Below are 22873 nucleotides of genomic sequence, written 5' to 3' on the forward strand. Positions count from 1 at the left end.
GAACACTTCACCTGTACGTCAATGGCAAACAGGTCAGAAAGAAAGGAATGTGTCTACCTTCATTTGTGAGATGTAGCTAGTCTTCACCCAACTCCTACATGCATTGGGGGAAAGCCTACTTTAGGAAATGTTCAGTCTTGCTACTGCATGTTTCTTTGCATTTAAACTTAGCAAAACGGTGTTTTTTTTATCATTTGATTTTGGTTTGACATGAAACATATTTTCCAGTTCATCTTCCTTCTTTTGCTGTAACTACTCCGAGGAGGTTGAAGGGAAGAGTTTGAGATCTTCCTTGACAACAAGGCAAAAATGTGTGCTATACAATGGAGAAGAGGTGGAAAACTTTTTTTTTCAAGTTAATCCACTCGGGATTCCAGATGAAGATTTTTTTCTCCGTGAGAGTGTTTGACTGGAAAGACAGACTGTGGTAAGTACATGGATTTGCCCTCCTCTTTTGCAATACATATATATATATATAATGCTTTTCTATGAACATGCAAGTGTGAGAAGGATTTCAGACCCATCGTTCCCATCCTCATCGTCATCATAATAAAGGCTCGTTTTTCGAACCGCAACAATTTGGTGGAGGTGCGCTCGATTTCCTTCTTCCTAAGCCAGTAAATCTGGAACTCCGAAGCCGTCGCGGAAAAGCTTTTGCATCGATACCACGGCTTCTAGAGAGAAAAAATAGCAACAAAACCACAAAAACACCATGCGTGGAGGCTGATAGTAAAATCCTTATATTTTTCAAGGCAAAATTACTTTTAAAAAAGTGGATTTTTTAAATTTATTCTACGAAATTAACCTTCAACGTTGCAGACCTTGCAGACCAAACAACAGTAATCCAGGCATCTATTTCTCACCCCTTCCTCACTACTTGAGCGCCACTATCGGGGAAAAAGTAAAAGTATACAAATTTTCGAGTTTATTATCTAAAAACTTCGTATTTTGGGGACGTATTTTACATCGTAACCACTAAATCAACATATATTACACAAAACAACAGCAATGTTTCACAGAAAATCACACTTTTATAACATTTCTAACCATAGCGACAGTAAAGCAGTCGACACATCTCGAGAAGCTCCGCAAATGTCCGCCATGAACCTCTTCACTCTCGGACGAATACTTACGGACACTGAAAAAACAGTGACATGGATTCACGACAAAGGATTGGTCCCTACCACCATGATGTGCCCCCGTTGGGGCCACCAACGAGTGTCAAAGCCGTGCCAGCGCACTTTCGGTCGCTTTCGGTGCCGCCGCAACCACCCTGAATTTTGCCAGTCCACCACTATCGGGACCTGGTTTGAGAACATTCGATTGGCGCTCTCGACACATGGAATACGTGTTCACCAGACCTAACCTAACCTCAGTCACGCCGGATCGCAGTCTACATGGGCCCTCTCGACACATGGAATACGTGTTCACCAGACCTAACCTAACCTCAGTCACGCCGGATCACAGTCTACATGGGCCCTCTCGACACATGGAATACATGTTCACCAGACCTAACCTAACCTCAGTCACGCCGGATCACAGTCTACATGGGCCCTCTCGACACATGGAATACGTGTTCACCAGACCTAACCTAACCTCAGTCACGCCGGATCACAGTCTACATGTGCCCTCTCGACACATGGAATACGTGTTCACCAGACCTAACCTAACCTCAGTCACGCCGAATCACAGTCTACATGGGCCCTCTCGACACATGGAATACGTGTTCACCAGACCTAACCTAACCTCAGTCACGCCGGATCGCAGTCTACATGGGCCCTCTCGACACATGGAATACGTGTTCACCAGACCTAACCTAACCTCAGTCACGCCGGATCGCAGTCTACATGGGCCCTCTCGACACATGGAATACGTGTTCACCAGACCTAACCTAACCTCAGTCACACCGGATCGCAGTCTACATGGGCCCTCTCACACATGGAATACGTGTTCACCAGACCTAACCTAACCTCAGTCACGCCGGATCGCAGTCTACATGGGCCCTCTCGACACATGGAATACGTGTTCACCAGACCTAACCTAACCTCAGTCACGCCGGATCACAGTCTACATGGGCCCTCTCGACACATGGAATACGTGTTCACCAGACCCAACCTAACCTCAGTCACAACGGATGCACAGTCTACATGGGCCCTCTCCACACATGGAATATGCACTCAGCTGACCTGACCTAACCTCAGCCACACCCATATCCTCTGATTCATTTGTGCCTCTGCTAATAACTTTCAATATTAAACTTTCAATACATTTCAATATTAAATGCTGCTAATAACGTTCAACAATAAATTTCAATATTATATTCAATACATTTCAATATTAAATGCTGCTAATAACGTTCAATAATAAATTTCAATATTATATTCAATACATTTCAATATTAAATGCTGTATTCCAGACATCTACAAACAAAGCACGCATGCAGTTTTCTGTTTTACATCACAGTTGGCCCTAGGAGCTTTAACTATTCTAATAACCCTGCTCTACCTTTCAATTTGAAAAGAAGATATTGTATTGAATCTCCGTATTCACACGTATCGTCTGGCAACAATGACCGTAGCGTACTCCTGCTAAACCTACATCCATCCGTGCGCTTTGGGATCGATGCAAAAGTACAGCCGCCGTCGCATTGTACTTATGGCTAATGCACCCCCATCCGCAGCCGGCAACGGTTCTGCCTCGGGAGGACAAGCGACCGCGTCGACTAACCCCGCACCAGTACTGCGGCAACGTGACCCGCCCACATTCAACGGCATCGACGGCCAGGATGTTGATGATTGGCTCGACGAATTCGATCGCGTCTGCCGTCACAACAAGTGGGATGACAACAGCAAGCTCAATAACGTCGCCTTCTATCTGTCCGGGGTCGCCAAGACTTGGTTCCTGAACCATGAGGCAGAATTCCAAGCCTGGGAACGATTTTCGTCTCGGCTACGGGATTTATTTGGCAGGCCCGCCTTTCGGCAATCAGATGCTGAGCAGAAGCTGTCCTCGCGAGCCCAACATCCCGATGAGTCGTACACGTCATACGTCGAAGAGATTCTCTCTTTGTGCAAGCGTCTCAATCCTGAGATGCCTGACGATGAAAAAATTCGCTACATACTCAAGGGAATACGGGAGGATGCCTTCCAACTTATCATGGCAAAGGACATCACTACTGTTGCCGAAATTCTTGCATTATGTAAGAAACTACAGGACGCAAGAAACCGGCGCACGAAGGAAGCCCATCTCCAGTACGGCGCCTCTGAAATCGTGTCCCTCGATAATCTGCGTCTCTTGATCCGAGAGATAATGAGGGAAGAACTTTCCAGGCTTTCATCACCTACGGGTCAACTACTGAGTCAACCTACAGAGACAACTGCGCTTGTACAGTCGGTAGTACGGGAAGAACTCGCGAGCGCAATTGGACAGCGCACCACAGCCCAGCTTCAGCCCTCGTACGCTGACGTTGTTCGGTCAAATATCCACCCGAGTCCGGCGACAGCTGCAGTCTCAGAAGCCCGAGAGCAGTCCATGATGTACTCCCCGTCGATGCTTCCAGGTTCTCAACTTCCTCTCAGTATGTCCCTGGACCGGCCCCGTCGTCGCCCAACATGCTACTACTGCGGCATTACCGGTCATACAATAAGGTTCTGCAGGAAACGTCAACGGGAGGCTTTCTGGGGTAGCCGCCCACAATTTACGCCCTCGGCGCCCTACACTGATGCTTGTCCCTCAGACCGCCCATTTCGTTATGCCGGTGATCGCTATTATTACTCTGCGCCTCCCACCGCAACATATGGTGACAGACTCCGGAATGACGATTACGCCGGTTCGCGTCGCTCCCGGTCTCCAGCCGGTCGCCGCAGGTCACTGTCACGTAGCCCCATACGCCTTACATCCCCTCCTCCCCAGCGGGGAAACATGTAGTTGCAGTTCCTGGGGGTCGTCCTGCATCGACTGCACCATTTTCAAATGTCCCCCCACCGCACCCTCGAAACTGCATCGACGTTTCCATTGATGGCCATTCTTCATCAGCACTTATTGACACCGGCTCCTGTGTTTGTATTTTGTCTGCTAAGATGTGCAAGAAGCTGCGCAAAGTAACGTTCAAAGATGGATCCTTTCTCAAGTCGGCGTTTAACCACACCCTCGCCGACATGCTGTCTTTCTATATCTCGCCTCGTCAAGACAACTGGGATGACCTCCTTCCCTACCTCATTTACGCGTACAACACTGCCACACAATCGACAACTCGCTTCAGCCCCTTCTTCCTAATTTACGGCCGTGATCCAGTCCATACTATTGATACCTTGCTCCCCTACGTGCCTGATATCTCCAACCCTGTACTTGCAAGCGCCACCTGCCGTGCAGAAGAATGCCGACAGATTGCCCGCTGCCGAACCTTCGACACGCAAGCGTCAGCCAAACAGCGTTACGACGCGTCCCACGCTAACGTTGTTTATCGTCCTGCGGACCTCGTTTGGCTTTGGGTGCCTCTGCGGAAGCCTGGCCTTTCGTCCAAATTCCTCTACCACTACGTTGGCCCCTACAAGGTGCTCCGAGCGCTCAATGATGTAGCGTACCTCATCCAACCACTGGACAATCCCGTTGACTGGCGCCATCGGTCCACTGAGTCTGCGCACGTCTCTCGCCTCAAACCATACGTCCCACGACCTCTCGACACTTCTCGCCCACCACAAGAAGTTCGCCCGGAGGGCTCCTCTCCGGAGGGGGGGCAGTTGTGAGAGGGATTTCAGACCCATCGTTCCCATCCTTATCGTCATCATAATAAAGGCTCGTTTTTCGAACCGCAACACAAGTCATTTATGGAAATGCAAATATGAGGAACGACAAGGTTTCATGCCTCCCGCTTTCAGTGGCGACATGCAGGTCTTTGTGATTTAAGGAATGCTTTCCTAGCCCATCACAGGAAGTGAAAACGTTTGCAAACAGTTACATTTTTTTTATTTAGATACAAGGACAGTGAGATCACAGCCCTTTTAGATAGTGAGATTCCATAGCCAGAGTGATGTCGACCAATTGTTCTGCCAAGAGAGTAAATGTTGCCTGGGCAGCGGCGAAGTTTTAACTCACGTTCTAAGCACAAACAGCATACATCTGAGCATTCGTTATCGTAATAGGTCCTTGTAAGATTGGCTGTCTCTAAGCATTTTTGCAGCTGGCGTGTTTCGTTTCGTGTTAGGGTAACACCAGAACGCTTCGGTTTACCGTTTTCACTCCAAATGCGTACCACAAGCAAGTCAGAAGGGCACGAATGTACACAAACATATTTTTCCAGTTCAGCTTCTTTGCTGCAATTGCCCTGATGAAGCTGAAGGGAAGAGGATGGAAGCTTCGTTAGCTCGATGATCACCACAACAAGCAAAAACGTGTGCCACACAACGGAGAAGAGAACACACAAACATCTATCCATGTCTGTTCACTCACAATGAAATGAGAGGGCTTAGTACAAATGTACATTTTTATTTCCCTGATACATGAGCGGTGATTATTTTTTTATACTCCATTGTGCACCAGTCGATGTTTGAAGAGGTCAAGTGTTAGCTTGCTGATATAGCCTGTTAAGTAGTGCCAACCTTCAGACTCGGCTTGTTCCATGAAACATAGACTCTCGGCAGCAAGATGCATAGCGTCAACCTCGTCAGCATATGTCAAAATTTCGTCCACGTGACGTGACCATTCAGCAAGTAAGGCAAAAGGTGATTCCGAGGCAAACGTACAGGCGGTGTGAACTCTGGCATACATTGTTTTTGCAGTTTTCCAAGTAACCCTGTCAGGAGGTTGATCTGGCAGCGCTTGAAACAACACCATATCCGTCACAATTTTAAAAGCTTCCACGAGCGAAGTTTTGCCTATTGTGTTAACCCACATTCCAATATCTCCTTGTAGGAGACGTGTTTGAGACGACACACAGGCTGCATCCGAAATTCGTGTGTGTAACCTCTTCTCCATCTGCCACACACATCTCTACCTAGCACAGGCTGCTCTTCATCTGCGTCTGATGATGACAACCATGCGCCATCAAGCCGAGGATCAACCTCAGGCCATGTTGTGTCATCGGCGGCTGACTTGTCTTGACTGGTCATTACAAACCAAGGTAATTTTCTGCGATCCACTTCTTGTCCAGACTGCCAGTGAACTGAACCAAGTACTGAAGCTTCCCATTTCTAACTCGTCATTTTATGATCTTCTCTACTTTTGGAACCTCTCTCACTCGTACAATTTCACTCTCATAAAACCCACCAATGATGTCTTCATTTTTAAGATCACGTAATAGGTACGCGTTAGGATACCCTAACGTGATCACTCTCACCACGAAGAGTTCTGACGTAAATGACCCTAAATAACGTTTTATTAGCTGATGTCTGTATTTTGCAATTCTCACTACGTCTCCAAGACTGTAGCGCGGCTTTTTTGGTGGTCCAACCGGGCTGGGGTACAGTCTCTCTCGGAAAATGTGCTCGTTTTCTTTCTTTACGTCCACTGGTCTGGCAGAAAGCGATCTGTGTACGCGATTGTTGTAAGCTTTCACTACTTGAGGTAAAATGTTCACATATCGCTTGTGACCCTGGAGTGTGAAGATACGGTACAGTGTGGTCACAATTGTTCGCTGAGATCGCTCGGCGATAGAGGCCTTCATAGGAGAATTTGTATGGATGAGCCGGATCCCCCTTGCTTTCAGAAACTGTTGTACCACCTTGTTTGTAAATTCTGTTCCACGATCTGTGTGCAAAAGCTTGGGTGTCCCAATTCTTTTAAAGGCAAGTTTAAAAGCTCGAATAACCTCGGGAGATCGTTTATTACGAATAGGTACAATGGCAAGAAGCCGAGAGAAAGCATCTATACAAAAGAGCAAATAGCGAAAACCATCGTTCTGGTTCTTTAGACTTTGCAAATCCTTTAGGTCAGCCTGGAATAGTTCACGAAGTCCAAGTGCAATGGTTTTTCGAAACTTCGTGGGTCGCTTGTATTCCTTATGCAAACTGTACACATCACTTGTCTCCAGAAATTTAGTGACTTTGTCCTTCTTTTCGCCAATGGCTCGAGCAAGTCTCTGCACTCCACCAAAGCTGCCGACATGTTGCGGGTCATAGTAGGCTGCCATTAGTACTTCTTCCTACTGCAAACTCTAAGAGCATCGAGTGATAGATAAGCATTGATTGTAGTTGAAACGTCTCCTCTCATCCAGGGAGGTTGCCTGTTGTGAAGTTCGTACTTCAAAAGCTCAACAATAGATGAGTGTGGCACCACCTTTCCGTGACAGATAACTCTTCCGTACTCGTCGTAAGCCAGAACCGTTGTCATCAGCTGAAGCATAGCTAATACCTTTTTATGATGTCTTGGAGGGAAGTGTGACAGTATTTTTTCTTCTTCGAAGTAGCCTCTCTCCTCGGAGTTCAGTACGGTGTCCATGTGAGCTGTCGTGCGCGCTTCGCGGCTCGTGTGAGCGGTGGTGACGCACGTCGAGTTGTGGAAGCTTCACTTACGGAATGAGGTGAAGGAGTGGCCAGAGTTTTCTCTGCTGTATGTTTTTGAAGACGAGATGGGTGCACAATAAGTGCTGGTAAGTTTAGCTTGACCAATAGCGGCAAAATCCGATCAAAATAGGGTGGTCTTTGAACATTTCTTGCTTTCGTCACGAGATAGTATACGAGGTCAATTATATTAGTATTGTCTACTCGCTCACCGTCGACAATTATCTGAAATGTTTTCCTATCCCATGAGATCGTTGGTTCCAGAAGACGTAATAGGTTTTCTGATCTGATTTTATAGCCACTGCTCATGAAATCAACGACAGTATTACTTTTTTCCTCGGTCTGTGTTTCCTCTTCTCTCGCTGTTGTTGAACCCAGTGTAGGTGTGCTCTCACTCACAGTGGGATGTAGCAAGGAGTGAAGATATTGGATTATCTCTTTTGCTTTGATATCGTCTGGTTCATCTTTCTTCAATATCTGTGGGATGGGGGTTTCCCGGTAAGGCACAAGCTCGTATTTCTGCATCGACTACACTCTGATTGCTTTTGCTATCGCCCTTCCACCTAAAGTCGAGAGGAGACCCAGCAAAGGTGGCAAAAGGAACTGTAGAAAACCACCAGATTGTTGCAATACCTTTCGAACTTTCTTCACTCCTGTAGTGTCTCGTTTTGCCAAAAAGCGGATAGGTGTTGCATAAGGTTGCAACTGATTTCTCACTCTTGGAGCTACCTTAATGTTTCCTTTACAAAGATTCATACAAATCTCTCGAATAGCAGTTAGTTGCTCTCTCGTAGCATGTTCCAGGAGAAAATAACGTTGCTCCGGCAACTTTGCATCAGCAAGCAACTGAAGGAAATGAATATTCTTCTTGACACGTTTCATGTTTTATATACTTTTTGTCGCTGGTCGTCTGGAAATATATTAGTCCACACCCTAAATTGGTCTGAACAGTTTTGGGATAGGTCAATTACAAGGTATGAATATGGTTTCTTGCAAGCATCTTTATATATACTTGGCAGTAGTTCACTTTTCTTTCGACCAAACAGTTGTCGTGAAAGTATTTGCATTTGGTCCGCAGTGCGGGCGGAACGACATAAAATTAAGGCACTGCTGTTAAACTGAATCCATCTATATAGAGGATCATTAATAAATAAATATTGTGTTATGAAAATAGCTGAACGGTTGAGGTGGTGACAGCCAGCTACATAAAAATTGCAGATTTCTTTGAGCCTTTGTTTCTCGGCTAAGCAATCATCAAATATAATTAAAGAATTTCTTACAGTATCAAGATTAGTAGGAATATCCTGACTGAAGGTTACCTCTGGAAAATTATCAAAGATTGGTTGTTTGTACAAGTATATGTACAATATATGATCAAATGGTTTGTCGAAGACAGCAGCTCTATGTTTAATTAGACGTGTAACAAGTGTCGTCTTTCCACTCTGGCTTTGACCTGATATGGTCATTGAGACTGGAGTGGTAAACCTATAAGATCCAACCTCAGCCATCTTTTGCAAACGAATGAAGTATGCTATGAAATCACAACATTACATAAAGGAAGGTTACAGCAAAGACGAACCTGTACATCACTCTCAGATTGGCTAAACTGAAATACAGACCTTCAAGGTTGTAGACATTCAAGGTTGCGCACAGCCGTGTTAGTTATCAGACCAGGAGCATTTCCATAATGGAAGGTTACAACAAAAAGCAAAGACAAGTCTGTGCTCTAAGCTTACCCAAAGTCGAAGTACACACGTTCAAGGTTGTAGACATTCAAGGTTGTGCACGCAGGTATGTTAGTTACCAGACCAATGAAGTTAGATAGGACACGCTGAAACATGTCTTCACGTATAACGTTGCAAGGATGTAGACATTCAAGGCTGTGCACACATGTTAGAGAGCTGCATGCAATCGCTATATAAGAGCGGACATAGAGAGTGGTTCTTCATTCAGAACGTCAGACTGAGGAGGTGTGTTACATATTCCTGTGGAAGATGTAAGAGTTTACAAATCTATTCTTCTCTTTCAGTTCATTCTATACAGCAAGAGGAGAAAGCAAATTGTCATGATAACAGCGAAGCCTCCATAACACAAGTAAGCTATGTCATCCGTCATGGAAAAGTTGGATAAACTGAAAAAATGTGGTGACGGTGAAATTCAGAAAATGAGCAACATACCCAAAAACGAAAAGTTCGAGGTGCTGGACATTCAGAAAATTGACACTATGTATGGCGAGGCAGTATACGTGGAGCTCCGCATGGAAAACGACAAGCCAGTGAAAGTGTATCTACCTGGACGCTTCAAAAAATTGTCGGAGGAAGAGCTAGAGGAAATGCGACTGCTTCCAAATCTCAAAATGGAGAAGAAAGAACGGTTTACCAAAGATGGTAAAAAAGTCATTTCGCCAGATATTATCTTCACCAATTCGAAGAGAAAGTGATGAGATATGGTGACGTCACTTATGCTCCCAGCACGAACGGCAGTATTATGCAACAGCATTAGGTCTTCAGATTCACTTGGCAAATGTTCACAATCTTCAAGCCCCCTGCATTCCTTTTTGTGAGACTTTGTGCACACTGCGAAACTATACTAATCGGTTCGAGCTACATTTACACGACAGGGACGTTAGCGGACATGATGTTACAACCTTTTTTCACGAGTACAGACAGTACATTGCTGATGTCTTACGACACTTTGGTTTCCCACTGCGCTATTTTGTATTGCTTAAAGTGGAACTTGGTCGTCACACGCCAGACGATGAGTTACAGCTCGAAATTAGTTTCGTGCCTTCCAAAGTAGTGACAGTATGGTCAGAGGCAGATGTAGAACCTTCTATCACTCAAGTGACTGCTGAAATAGCACAAAATTTGGAAAACCTCGAAGTAGAAGGTTCAGGTTTTTTTCTCTTTCGCATTCATGCCTGTATCATGAACATTGGACGTTTGATGCCTCAACTGATTGGATGTGCCCAGTTTGAGTTACCGCAAGAATTGAAGCATAAGTTTCGTTCTCTGTTGTGTGTGCACTTTGGTTTGCATGAAGATGAGCAGAACATGTGTTTTGCCTTCTCTGTAATAGCTGCACTGCGTCCTGCTACTGGTTATCGCAGGCGTAGGGCATCTTCATACAGACCATATATTTCTGAGTATGTTTTTCCAAAAACATTCCCGGTAGCTTTCCCAAAAGAGGTTAAAGCATTCGAAAAAAATAATGGTATCAGTATCAATGTGTACGCCTACGAAAGGGAAGACAAATCTCTGTACCCCATCAAGGTTGTCGATGACGAGCGTGAGAAACATGTGGATCTGTTGCTAATCGACTCTCATTTTCTGCTTATCACAAATTTTAATGGATTATTTCAACCTAGCGGACGGTTTCATTGCAAGAGGTGTATGATAGGCTTCTCATTAGACAGAATCCTCAGTGATCATTTAAAGATGTGTTTGCATAAGAAGGTTGCTAAGACAATTTACCCTAAGAAGGGAGAGACGGTAGCATTTGCCGGGGAACATCTCATGTCGGAAGTCCCTTTCTACTGTGTATATGATTTTGAAAGTGTTTTGTCACCTTGTTTGGAGGAAACAAACGTGTATGAGGATCACTGTCCTTCCTCATTTTGCCTTTTGGTTATACGTGCATCCGACTCACACGTGTTGCAAAAGCATCTTTTCCGTGGTCCTAATTGTGTCACAGTATTTATGGAGCTGCTGCGGAAATTGCATGACGAAATTTTAGGATGGATACATGCTTTTGCACCTCTAGAAATGACCGAAGAGAATGAGCGTCAACATACAGCAGCCACTCATTGTAATATCTGCAAAGAATCCTTTGCTAAAAGACAAAAAGTTCGAGACCATGACCATGTAAGCGGAGAATTTCGACAAACACTATGTCAGACGTGTAACCTGAAACTGAGAGTGCCACCCAAGATTCCAATCATTGCACATAATGCTAACTATCACATGAGTTTTCTCCTGTCTCATTTACATCTGCTTAAGAAGTCAGACATCAACGTGATTGCCACCAGCTGTCAAAAATTTAAAGCAATTGACATCGGCTCTTATCGATTCTTGGACAGTTTGAGTTTTCTGAACGCAAGCCTTGAAACACTGGTGAAAAATCTACGTGATAAAGGTGAATCCAACTTTCAATGCCTTCGCCAGTTTTTTCCAAATGAGGAACACTTTCAGCTGGTTGTTCGTAAGGGGGTCTTCTGTTATAACTTTGTCACCAGTTTTGAAGCCTATGATGAGCCTTCGCTACCACCTCGAGATAAGTTATTTAACATTTTGAATGGAACCGAAGTAAGTGAACAAGACTACAACCACGCGCAGAATGTGTATGAAAAATTTCGGCTCAAGAGTCTTGGAGAGTATTCGGACTTATACCTTCTGACAGACACACTGCTTTTAGCAGATGTGTTTCAGAACTTTCGAAAGTGGACACTCGATGTGCACAAGATTGAACCGTTTCATTTTGTATCCCTTCCAGGATTAAGCATGTCTTGTGCACTAAAAATGAGTCAGGTAGAACTAGAACTAATTAACGACCCCAACGCGTACCTGCTCATCGAGAATGGCTTACGAGGAGGTGTCACACCCCAGTAAACCACAAACGTCTATTAGACATACCAGAAAGATCCAAACATCTAAGACATTTGGGATGTCTAGTAGACATCCGGATATGTCCAGCTAACGTGGAATGGATGTACTATGGATCGGCGGAAGCTCATCCATAACTGTATAAATGGATATCCTCTGGATGTAACAGCTGGACATTTGTCACATCCGGTGGACGTGCTTGTGAGGCATTGTGACGTCTATTATACGTCCAATCGATGTTCCTACCGGTTTAACATACGATAATATAGACGTACGTTTATGAAACGTCGTTTCGACTATCAATTCAATAGTAATTTTTACGTATAGCTCTAGAAGAAAGCGAATCTATCTTGCAAGAACGTGAGAAATTGGAGAACAAGTAAAACCATTTTTTTTCATTTGTTCGCGTCTTGCTCTCTGCAAAGTATCTACGTGGCACTCTTCCACTAACACAGAAAACCTGTCAGTTTGCCAGCTCTACTCAGTAGCTAACCTCATCATAGACAATCGCCTGAATTACAAACACAATATTTGTTAGTAAGGAATACCAGAAATGTTAGCGGGCAGTTTGTCTCATTGCAGACGTACGAATTAATTGCAGAAACACATCCTCGTCACCGTTAGAAACGTTTTCGGCCCCACTGCACTTAACAAACATCCCGCAACTACTCGTATTTTAGTATATGTTCCATCCAGTACGCCAATAGAGGCTACTGAGAAATGCCCAAGCCGTGTCGAGTGGGGTACGGCTACGGCATTTGCGCTGTTCATGCACACAAAATAGCTGAAAAAGTAGATTTGCAATCTGGTCTATATATTGTCGTATGTTAATCCGGTAGGAACATCGATAGGACGTATATTAGACGTCGCAATGCCTTACAAGCACCTCCACTGGATGTGCAAATGTCCAGCTGTTACATCCAGAAGATATCCATATATACAGTTATGGATGAGCTTCCGACGATCCATAGTACATCCATTCCACGTTAGCTGGACATAGCCGGATGTCTACTAGATATCCAAAATATCCACGGTGTACCATCCTCTAGATGTCCATTAGACGTTCGTGGTTTACTGGGACAGTGCTCCCTGAGAAAAGCAACTACGAATGTGCCAGGAACAGAACAGTTTGATCCTGAAAAAGAAAAAAAAATAATTACCTACGTTGATGTAAATGGCCTGTATGGAGCAGTCATGAGAGAACCATTGCCTTACGGAGGATTTCAGTGGCTCACTGAGGAGGAAATTGTTAACTTGGATATAGCTCAGATACGAGATGATACCCCTGTGGGTTACTTTCTTGAGGTAGACCTAGTGTATGACCGAGCAACTCATGAACGCCACAGAGATCTTCCCGTTGCCCCTGAAAAAATGTCCGTTCGTTATGAGCTATTGTCAGACTATCAGAAGGCGCTCATGAAGAAGTTCAATCTTCCACAGAAAGCTACCGAAGCAAAACTGTTGCTAACATTATTTGATAAAGAGAGGTACTTTCTCCACTATCGCAATTTGCAACTGTATCTGCAATTGGGGTTGCGTCTCACTAAAGTTCACAGGGTTCTCAAGTTCAATCAAAAGCCCTTTCTGCGATCCTATGTCGACTTCAATCACGAACTTCTGAAGCGAGCTACAAACGCATTTGAGAAACAGCAATCAAAGCTAATGATTAATAGTGTATATGGCAGGACATGTATGCAAGTCAGGAAATTCGTAAATTGTCGCCTCACAGTAACAGATGAGCAAGTGTTGAAGCTTCTATGTAAACCAAACTTGAAACAGTTCCGCCCTCTGAGCTCTCACGTCATCTTGTTCCAATTTAGTCAGTCTGTTCTTCGCATGAAGCAACTGCTGTACCTAGGCTTCACAATATTGGAATTGTCTAAGCTGAAGATGTTTGATTTTTATCATAACCATCTTCTCCGTGTAGCCCCTGATACACGACTGCCATACATGGACACTGATTCTTACATTTTGATGCTGAGTGACGATAAAATACTCCACGAACTAGCTGACGAGCATCTAGACAACTCTGGATATGACCCTGATCACCCACTCTATTCGACAAAAAACAGGATGGTACTAGGAAAGTTTAAAAATGAGCTTCCTCGTGATCACATTCTTGGCTTCTGTTGTCTGAAGCCAAAGCTGTACGCCCTCGATCTGTGCAGCAAAAAGCAGTACAATCGCGCTAAGGGTGTTAAACAATGTGAAGCACAAAAACTCCACTTCTCTATGTACACGAATGCTCTCGAGCAGGGCACAATGCATAAAGTTAAACAGAACCTCATTGTGCACAAGGACAATGTCAACAAAAGTGTGTCAGTGACAAAAATAGCCCTCAATCCACTGGATACGAAACGCTTCATTTGTGATGGAATTGACACGCTACCTTTTGGCTATGGTTGAATTTTTTAAATGTGTACGGATTGGTCTCTCTAATGAAGCGATGGTGTTGGGGTGTGCACCGTCACGAGGTTTCATTACAGAGTTGGCATACGGGAGTAGGAGGGAACTCATCTGTTATCACCCCCGCAACAGATGTTGCCCTTCTATTCCTGGTCCCACAGAAAAAAACTGTAATAAAGATGTTACATCCATATAGCTATGGTTTGTCATATATTAGAACAATGTCATGTTAGAACCATGAACTAAAGCTATTGCATTATTCCACATCTATGGTTGTCAGTGTGGGATTACTTACAACTGTGAGTTAGGAGCTAGAGGATATTTGTTAGCCACGAGTGATGACTAAGCTGAGACCTGGTCTGATGAATTTCATGTCTTCCTGAAGTAATGTGTAGCTCTTGATGTGAGTGAAAGAGACAGTTTGCTTTCCCATATTGCTGCATGCATTTGCGATGGAAATAACAACTGACTTTGTCTGCAAGTCACTGTTTGTAAATGGACCGTCTCAGACGAATTTGATTATATGTGCGTGAAATAACCTGTTTTCTAAGAATTTGATTATAAGAGTATGTGATAACCAGTTTCTAATAGCATGTATGTAATCTATAACAACGTCTTTGTTTGCAAGTCAGTGTTTGCAAATAGCCTGTCTCAGATGAGAGTCACAGTTTGTAAATGATCCGTGTCAGAAAATTTTTGATTATACAGTCAAACTCCTTTACAACGAAACTCAGGGGACAGCAAAAAAATTTGCAGTAAAGGTATTTTCGTTAAAAAGGATGTCCATTATTGGACCTATAGGGCTCCAGCAGGACCGCAAAAAAAATTGCTGTAGTGGTATTTTCGTTAAAAAGGTGTTCGCTATAAAGGAGTTTGACTGTATGTGTATGAAATAACCAGTTTCTAATAGCATGTATATAATCATCAACAATGTCTTTGTTTGCAAGTCACTGTTTGTAAATAGCCTATCTCAGATGAGATTTTTTTTTATTACCAATGATTCATTATATAGTGTGCAAATTAAGTTGACAAATAAAGCTCTTTTCAGGCAAACTGAAATTTTATTGAACGCTCATAGTACACTACAGCATGACATATCCTCTGTTTTTCTTGGGAAATTTTTTCGAACAAGTGTTTCTATCAATCTGTCATTGTGTCTGAAGTTGGTTGGTGAAAACTTCTGAGTGCACTCTTGAAGAGAGAAACCACAGGCTAGAAGACTACCTACATACAAGCAGTACAGTTCACATGTAGCAGATCCATATCCCTGAAGTCGTTTTGCATTGTAGTGAAAGGAAGATGTTGGGTGAATAAACTGGTAGATTTCTTTGCAAACTGGTCGTATGCCGTAGCTGCCGAAATAAGAAATGCTGTTGTTCTTAGAGATGTAACATAAGGTCCAGTGTTCTCCAGGAGAGGATCTAGGAGCTGTGTTTACAACATACAGCCCTGGTTCAGCTTTTTGACTTGCAATTTCATTGCATGCAAATGTCCCACGAAACAGTGGCCTTGTGCAGTGATTTCGAGCAAAGGCTGCATAAAATTCCCATTCCTCCATTTTTTTTCTATACGAATTTGACTCGTCTGTCTTTGTTGATTTCTAGCACACGAGGTGTTTCTGAAACAAAGAGAACTGTAACAGCCTCTGTAAGATTTCCACCAAATGTTAGGGTGAGACAAACATTGGCTTGTACCACTGGACTCAGCGACTGCACTTCCACATCTGGAGTGAGATGGTAGTAGAGCATAAACGTTTCTTTCTCATATGCAGCCGTCTTTCCGCTTCAGCTTGTGAAGCAAATTCATATATCCTTTAGAGTAGATCGATCGTTGAAAGTCAAAGTCATCTGTGTACTGTTGTCCACCAACATCAAGCACAGCTCTCTTAAGCTTGAAATTTTCAAGTTTAAATGGATTCCTTTGTCTGTTACCCTGGTAGGCTTCACTTCTAACCATCAATACTGTCAGCTTTGAGGGAACTCGTTCACTGTAAAGGTCATCGAAAATCACTTGAGATTGATTTGGAGCAATTGTCCTGTACTTAATCTCTAATCCTCGAAGGCGGTATGATGCTGGAGTTGTCTGAAGTCTTCGTTCGATGTCGACGAGTACACTTGGAGAAACCTGCACACGTCGCAGGTACAACACAATTCGTGAAAACTCTATAGTGTGTTTTTCAGTCTCGCTGGCAGGTGCAAGAAGTCGAAAATCATCTGTGTTCTGACGAAGGACAACTCTTATGTCGACTCCATTGAGAAGAAACTTTTCCTGTTGACATATATTACTGAAGATAGGGGAATAAAGATCGCAGAGTGTCGAACCTTTGGTCCGTTTGTAGCGTGCAAAAATTCCTTTTGCCTCAACAGGAGCGGCAAAATTTTCAGATTCTCCCACTCGATCTGGTTCGTAGAGCATTGCAGAGAGGGTGTGAGTTTGAGTAACATTATTAGCATTTGTTATTATGTCCAAGTATGAACGATATGCATAATTTTCGAAGTTAGAAACCAGTGTCGAATTAAGGTAGACGTGGACATGATGAAAGAGCGAGGATGCAAATGCTTGCACAGGTATCACACTATCTGGTGTCACTGTACTGCAAACTGTACTTGATGCTGTATCTCCATTTTTCCGTACAATTTTGCATTGAATGTGTAGAAAACTAGACTGCAAGTCAAAGAATCCACCTCCGAGACCTGGAACATTATATTCGATTACACCACTTGCTGTAGGGGCAGAAACTGAAAAAAACTCCACATATTCTGACTTCTCCAAGGAAAAGTTTGTTGGAGGAAGAGAAAACAGTTCCAATTGGTTTGTGGTGCAGAGGCAGGAATTCTTATGTACTATTGCGATGCTAGACATTTTCTGTAGTAAAAAAATCGACCTTTCTTCGCTTCTTCAGGGATTTTACTGACCGACCCACCCTTTTACGTTTGCTTTTATTGTTGACAGATTGTTTTCTTTTCCTTCCTTTTCCTCTGAGCCTCTGAAGCAACTCGTCACGTGTTGAATGGATTGTACGACCAACTCCTTTCCTTAGAGCTTCTCTAAACGTTGATCCCTGCTTAACTTCTTCTGCTATGTGTCGTCCAGTGTCGAGGAGCTTTCGACTCACGTAGGGAACTACCTTCTTCGTTAGTATAGGTATAAACTGCTGCACTAAATCAGAGAAATAACCAGATCAGACTTGATAAAGAGGAGCTGAATAATGTGGCAGTGGTTGATCACGTCTGCCCGTACCATAATGTGCTATGCAACAGGGTGCCTGTGTTATATACATTTTCGAAAATGCAGTGTCACTCCAACACTGAGCCGGCAATGAATGGAATGAAATCACCTATCTCGTTTGCCAGTTCGATTTGAATGGTGGTCAGTTCTTTTGCTATCACATATTTATAGTAAAGATTAGTGAAAGAATATGAAATCACTTCATTCCGACTCTGCACTCTGAAAGGGAGTAAACGGAGAAGAGGTGCCGTGATATCACCGACAGCTTCATTCTCGATGATGTCACTGTAAATAAAGATATAATTTTGTGCTGGAAAAAGACAGACATCTCGCTGGGCTACAGCAAAACTTGAGAAGGTTGTCCTTTTTCCGAATCCAAGCATCAGAGCCAAATATGGATGAAATGTGACATAACCCTCGCTACGACCTTCCAGCTGACAAACTCCATTGAATGGATTATAAAACAAAACACGTGCACTTTCTGGTAGCCCTAGCTTTGTTCGGTATGCATGATTTATTGCATCAACTAGGTCCTTTCCCGACTCGTAATACCCTTCTGGGATTTCATATTTTGTTGTACGTGAGCGGTACGTGATTAAAGTAATTTTTTCTTCTGTATCCTCTTGATACTTCAATACTTTTACTGGTTGACCTTCATCCACTTCCGAACATCCAATAATCTTTTCAGGAAATTGAGAATCTTGATTTCATATGAGACATTTCACTTATAATCTCAAGACCTTTCTTGAAAGTGCCTTGTGTAGCTGCTCAGGACACGTTGTATATTTTCGTCTAAATTCACTCTCCTGTATGGACATCAAGGATTAAAAACCAATAGACCGCTCGGAGAAAGCTCAGTTCTTCCATTTCTACTTTGAATCGTTGTGTGATCAGCGGTGATACCACTTTCACCACAAGACTATCTCACAAATTTCTGCAACGTGGATCTTGGTGGCAGATTGAGCAGTTGCTGTTTCCGTGCCATTTATGAAGCTCTATGGATAAAACTCTGTTTGTGTCAGTAGTAGAGAATGGACACTGATTGCCACCAACACACAGCTGATCTGGACACCATTATATTAGCAATTAGAGCTAATTAGGACCCCCACAGTAATCAGCACCCTCCAGAGAGTCACCACACTAATTGGGGAGCATATAACTCGTGTCCAGACCACACTGTGTGTTGCCGGCAACCAGTGTCCATGAAATAAAAATAGATACAAATAGAGTGGAGAGAAAGAGTTTAGTTGAAAATCAACAACGCCATCTTGAAGAAAGCAGTCCGGAACGACCGCTGACCATCGCTGGGCAATGGAGTACAGAGGCAGTTCACTACCTAGTTGCAAAGCGTCGCACCAGGTGGCACCACCGTCCTTCTTGTGATTAAAGTCTCTGGATGACCTCGCTCTTTGAGAAGTAGTGACAGGCTTTACGGCGCTGGCAAAATGCACACATTGGCCGGAGTCGCGCACGTGATTTCCTTGCGGCACTTCTGCCGTTTCCGTCCGCCATGATCTTCCCAAACCTCGTTGCAGTGGCGACAGTGCGCTGAGTTTCTCCCGTGCTTGCGGTTTGAATAATCTTTCGTGTGTCAGCGACTTAATCAGTTGAGAATGACCGGCTGTTGCGCCTTCGGGTGCAGTGGTCGTCCCGAAACCGGGCAAGCTATGTTTTCTGTTCCTATGGGCAAAAGCAAAGAAGCTGCGGCGAGGCGAAAGATGTGGCTGCACAAGATAGGTCGAAAAAATTTCAAGCAGACGAAAAGTAGTAAGTATTAAGAAGTAAGTATTTCATAGAACATTCGCTCTTCTTTAAACGACGTATGCGTACTTTATGCACACAATTCGTAGTTCTCAAAAAGTTTGTTTGTTCGAATACTCAGTAGGATCGGCATGTCAATAATTCTTGATTAAAATAATTCACGCATTTTTAGAAACACTTCACAGAAGATCAGTATGAATGGCTTGTGCTTCAAAAGTTCGGGCAGAAGAAGCTGAAATGCGACGCCATCCCGACGATCTTTTCACATCGACCAGAGAAGGTTTTATCGATGAAGAATCCCCGTGAACGACGCCGAATGGGTCAAGGTAAGTACAGGATGGTTCAGAGAAGTCAGTTGGAACCTCGGTTGGGATCTCCAGTTTCGTGACATCGGCTTACGATATCTAGGCGCCAACACTTCGGAACATCATGTGTTAGCGGACATCACGTCGTCATTCACTGGCCAGCTAATGCCCTGCTCAAGTGGCTCTGATGCCAGTGACAAAAACTTTACAGAAGCACATGAAACAGGTATGTATGCGTATTCCATTTGCGCTGCTGTAGCAGTTCATGGCGCAAGGTACATGAGCAATTCATGTTTCTGTTCATAGATTTCTACACAGCTGAGCAGCTTCCAGATGCCACTGATACAGATATGTCGAGTTGTCCCTCTCAACCAAGATTGCTGTTTGATCATGCGAGTATGGTGCTTTCCTGTCGTTTTATCATTCTGCGATTGTTGCCCCATCATTTTGACAGGCGTCAAACACTTTTTATAGATTACACTTTACCAGGAGATAATAGTGCAGGCCTTGTTGCTGCTTATGAAGAGGTGTCCAAGATGATTGTCACAAGCTCTACAGTGAAAAGCACTCAAACTGAAGGCAAGTGGAGCACACTGATACGGCTCCTGTGATAGGTGTCATAACACAGTTCCTGTTCCGCAGGCATCAAATTCTTCACTGCTTCTGAAGATGCAGCAAAACGCATTAGATTGCTGGAGGAAAATGTCTCATCGCTACAGAGGAAACTCTCCTCAGCACAAAGACGGGCCTCAAAAGTGGAGACAGAAAACAAAAGCCTAATTGAAGGTAAGATAATGCAAAGTAGTGATGCTGATAGAAGCATTCACAACATTGAGTTAAATGTAACCACGAAAACTCTTGTTTTAAATCATAGGGTTACAGCAGTACCTCAACGACAATCAAGTGCTATGCTTGAAAAAGACGACAATGCAAGGCATAAAGTGGAGCGATGAGACAATAATAAAGAGCCTTAAATTAAGACTCTCTTGTGGCGCTCGGGGCTACAGTGTGATGCAAGGGCTAGGTCAACCTGTACCTTCAGAGAGAACTCTTCAGAGAAGGCTTGAGGGTTATAAATTTTCATCAGGGATACTTCATGAGATGCTTAAACCGCTAGAAGTGAAGGCAAGTTACTGAACATTGTTCCTCGTGATCATGTACTAGAAGTTGAAAAGCTTCAATGTGAGATGTCTGTTTGATTTCCAGGTCGGAATCATAAAGGAGGAAGAGCGCTGCGCTGTACTTATGCTGGACGAGATACAAATCACAGAGAGCTTCGACTTTGATCAATCTACAGGCACTGTCATTGGAAAGCCGACCATACCCCTGAGCAATGGATATTTGCCAGAATCAGCAGTTGTAACCAGGGTGTCGAACCGAACCCGAACCCGAACCGAAAACCGTACCCGAACCGTTATTTTTGCCGGAACCGAACCCGAACCCGAACCGAAATTTTCATGACACTGCTGAACCCGAACCGGAGCAGAACCGTAAAAAATAATAGCGGTAACCGGTTCGCAACAAAACGGTTCGGACATAAAAGAAGTCAGCATAAGAGTTCCTCTCTATCCCCGAACGAAGGCATATTGGTATCATCATCACGCGCCCATATCATGGATTTCAGAAATTTTCACCTAGCAGTCAGACGACGACGTATAGTAAGTATACTTTCAGTGTCTTTTTAACACGTTGAAGCGCAGTTGTCCTTGTGAGCGCCTCGGCTAGCGCCCACGCACGCGGTGATGCGGCGTCTACTCTTCAGAGACGAGGTGCCATCACTCTTAGAAATGAGCTTCACCGCATAGCACGCTCCTAGCCAACCACCATCTCGAATGGTATCGTTATCTGCCCTGATTTGTTGAAAACGGGAGGCGTACGCCTTTTTTGTGACAATTATGAAGAGCATAAGTGTCACAAAAAGGCGTACGCCTCCCGTTTTCAACAAATCAGGGCAGATAACGATATCATTCGAGATGGTGGTTGGCTAGGAGCGTGCTATGCGGTGAAGTTCATTTTTACATCACTTTGAAGTCCTCAACTCCCCTTTCTCCCACCTTCGTTTCCTTTTTTTTGGCTATAGTCGTGACGATGCCCACTTGAGTGCGGCCAACAACGGCAAGCTACCTCGACACCCCCCCCCCCCCTCATTTTTAAGAGTGCACGCGGACGAATGAAACAGGAATGGAGTAGGCCAGTTATGTAGCTCTACAGGACGAATATGTGATCCAATAAGCGCCCAAGATTTCCCTTTACACGTGAGCAGTACAAATTAAACAAGTCAGAAACATGAGAAGTGGAGAAGGAGCGTACGCAGAACGGTGCCTGTTTGATTGGTCGTGGTTTGAAAAGTAAATGTGGTTCTTCTTATTGGTAGTGCAGTTGTGTCGTGACACATTGCCTTTGTGTTGTGGATAAACTAGTACACTGCTGTGAGCTCGGACAGAGTAAGGCTGGCGGCTTATTTTCGACATGCTTCAGTACGGTTTCAGATCGATTCACGCTGCAAAGGCAGTGTGCCGGCAAGTACTGTCGTCTATATGTTACGCTGTCCATCTTATTAGGCTTCCTTTAAGTGTATCTTGCTGGCACTGTGCGTGTGAAAAAAGAGATTTTGGGAACAGAAAGTAGCAGGACTACACCGCTTCAACAGCGTGGACTCTATTTGGAATAAGTGTTCATCCATTTCTCATTGCTCTCGCTAAAGGGTTACCTCACCTCTAGGGAGTTATTAGCCACGCATTTCCTGATAAATGCAGTTTTATGGAACATATAAAACGGAAGCGTTGAACCGGTTCGCGAACCGGTTCGGGGCTGCGAACCGGTTTGCGAACCGGTTCGGTTTTTGGCGTGGCCGAACCGGAACTGAACCGGAACGAAATCAAAACAATGCGAACCCGAACCCGAACCGAACCCGTATTTGTTGCGGTTCGACACCCTGGTTGTAACCCACGCGCTCGTCTTCATGCTAGGAGGAGTGAGCAGCAGGTGGAAGCAAGTAATTGCCTATGTATTTACTCGGGACTCTTTTCATGTGCCAACAGTGAAGAAAATCAGCAGCAGCATTATTGCCAAGAGT

The 22873-nt window shown here is 44.1% G+C and overlaps 1 long non-coding RNA gene across 1 annotated transcript; it reads left to right on the forward strand.

Moving 5' to 3' along the window:
• Window positions 1-201: 201 nt before the first annotated feature.
• Window positions 202-9570, forward strand: LOC135397889 (uncharacterized). The gene is made up of 3 exons (XR_010423839.1): window positions 202-427; window positions 5911-6118; window positions 9526-9570. It is a non-coding gene; the product is annotated as an uncharacterized LOC135397889 (long non-coding RNA).
• The last annotated feature ends 13303 nt before the right edge of the window (window positions 9571-22873 follow it).

This window comes from Ornithodoros turicata, chromosome 6 (genome assembly GCF_037126465.1).
Source record: "Ornithodoros turicata isolate Travis chromosome 6, ASM3712646v1, whole genome shotgun sequence".
In the NCBI taxonomy this organism is placed as follows: Eukaryota; Metazoa; Arthropoda; class Arachnida; order Ixodida; family Argasidae; genus Ornithodoros; species Ornithodoros turicata.